The sequence below is a fragment of the Bison bison genome, unplaced genomic scaffold, assembly GCF_000754665.1.
Source record: "Bison bison bison isolate TAMUID 2011002044 unplaced genomic scaffold, Bison_UMD1.0 scf7180017864491, whole genome shotgun sequence".
Taxonomy (NCBI): Eukaryota; Metazoa; Chordata; class Mammalia; order Artiodactyla; family Bovidae; genus Bison; species Bison bison.
In genome coordinates this window covers 11,050,617-11,052,997 of record NW_011495050.1, presented here as the reverse complement: position 1 = coordinate 11,052,997, position 2,381 = coordinate 11,050,617, and the positions used below count along the sequence as shown (strand labels likewise).

Here is a 2,381-nt window from a genome sequence, read left to right as displayed (position 1 = left end):
GTCATCTGCATATCTGAGGTTATTGATATTTCTCCCAGCAGTGTTGATTCCCGCTTGTGTTTCATCCAGCCCAGTATTTCACATGATGTACCCTACATACAAGTTAAATAAGCAGAGTGAAAATACACAGCCTTAACATACTCTTTTCCCAACTTGGAACTAGTCTGTTGTTCCATGTCCAGTTGTAACTGTTGCTTATTGACCTCCATACAGATTTCTCAGGAGGCAGGTCAGGTGGTCTGATATTTCCATCTGTTTGAGAGCTTTCCACAGTCTGTTGTGATCTACACAGTCAAAGGCTTTGGCATAATCAATAAAGCAGAAGTAGATGTTTTTTTTCTGGAATTATCCTGCTTTTTGGATGATCCAACAGATGTTGGCAATTTGATCTCTGGTTTCTCTGGCTTTTCTAAATCCAGCTTGACCATCTGGAAATTCATAGTTCACATACTGTTGAAGCCTGGCTTGGAGAATTTTGAGCGTTACTTTGTTAGGGTATAAGATGAGTGCAATTGTGTGGTAGTTTGAGCATTCTTTGGCATCGCCTTTCTTTGGGATTGGAATGAAAACTGACCTTTTCCAGTCCTGTAGCCACTGCTGAGTTTTCCAAATTTGCCTACGTACTGAGTACAACACTTTCACAGCATCATCTTTTAGGATTTAAGGTAATTAAACTGGAATTCCATCACCTCCACAAGCTTTCTTGTTAGTGATGCTCCTTAAGGCCCACTTGACTTCACATTCCAGAATGTCTGGCTATTGGTGAGTGATCACAGCATCGTGGGTATTTGGGTCACGAAGATCCTTTTTGTATAGTTCTTCTGTGTATTCTTGCCACCTCCTCTTAATATCTTGTGCTTCTGTTAGTTCCATACCGTTTCTTTACTTTATTGTGCCCATCTTTGCATGAAATATTCCCTTGGTATCTCTCATTTTCTTGAAGAGATTTCTAGTCTTTACCCTTCTATTGTTTTTCTCTATTTCTTTGCACTGATCACTGAGGAAGGCTTTCTTATCCCTCTTGCTATTCTTTGGAACTCTGCATTCAGATGGGTATATCTTTCCTTTTTTCCTTTGCCTTTTGCATCTCTTCTTTTCTCAGCTATTTATAAGGCCTTCTCAGAGAACCATTGTGTCTTTTTGCATTTCTTTTTCTTGGGTATGATCTTGATCACAGCCTCCTGTACAATGTCATGAACCTTTGTCCATAGTTCTTCAGGCACTCTGTCTATCTGATCTAATTCCTTTATCTATTTTTTACTTCCACTGTTTAATCATAAGGGACTTGATTTAGGTAATACCTGAATGGTTGAGTGGTCTTCCCTACTTTCTTCAATTTAAGTGAATTTGATAATAAGGAGTTCATGATCTGAGCCACAGTCAGCTCCTGGTCTTGTATTTGCTGGCTGTATAGAGCTTCTCCATCTTTGGCTGCAAATATAATCAATCTGATTTTGGTATTGACCATCTGGTGATATCCACATGTAGTCATCTTTTGGGTAGTTGGAAGAGGATGTTTGCTATGACCAGTGTGTTTTCTTGGCAAAACTCTGTTAGCCTTTGCCCTGTTTCATTTTGTACTCCACAGCCAAACTTACTGTTACTCCAGGTATCTCTTGATTTCCTACTTTTGCATTCCAGTACCGTATAATGAAGGACTTCCCTGGTGGCTCAGACGGTAAAGTGTCTGCCTACAATGCAGGAGACCCAGGTTCGATTCCTGGGCAGGGAAGATCCCCTGGAGAAGGAAATGGCAACCCACTTCAGTACTCTCACCTGGAAAATCCCATGGACGGAGGAGCCTGGTGGGCTACAGTCCATGGGGTCTCAAAGAGTCGGATACGACTGAGTGAGTTCCCTTCCTTCCCTTCCCCTATAATTAAAAGGACATCTTTTCAGGGTGTTAGTTCTAAAAGATCTTGTAATTCTTCATAGAACCATTTAATTTCAGCTTCTTCAGCATTACTGATTGGGGCTTAGACTTGGATTACTATCTTTTTGAATGGTTTTCCTTGGAAACGAACAGAGTTCATTCTGTCGTTTTTCTGATTGCACCCAAATACTGCATTTCAGACTCTTTTGTTGACTATGAGGGCTACTGCATTTCTTCTATGTTCACTCTTGCCATCTCCTGTTTGACCACTTCTAATTTACCTTGATTCATGGACCTCATATTCAAGGTTCCTATTCAATAATGTTCTTTACAGCATTGGACTTTACTTCCATCACCAGTCACATCCACAACTGGAAGTTGTTTTTGCTTTGGCTTCATCACTTCATTCTTTTCTGGAGTTATTTCTCCACTCTTCTCCTGTAACATATTAGGCACCTACCACCCTGTAGAGTTCATCTTTCAGTGTCATATATTTTTGCCTTTTCAT

The 2,381-nt window shown here is 40.3% G+C and overlaps 1 non-coding gene across 1 annotated transcript; it reads left to right on the top strand.

The window, feature by feature from the left end:
• Window positions 1-1,660: 1,660 nt before the first annotated feature.
• On the top strand, window positions 1,661-1,732 carry TRNAC-ACA. Its single transcript has one exon. It is a non-coding gene; the product is annotated as a tRNA-Cys (tRNA).
• Window positions 1,733-2,381: the final 649 nt, after the last annotated feature.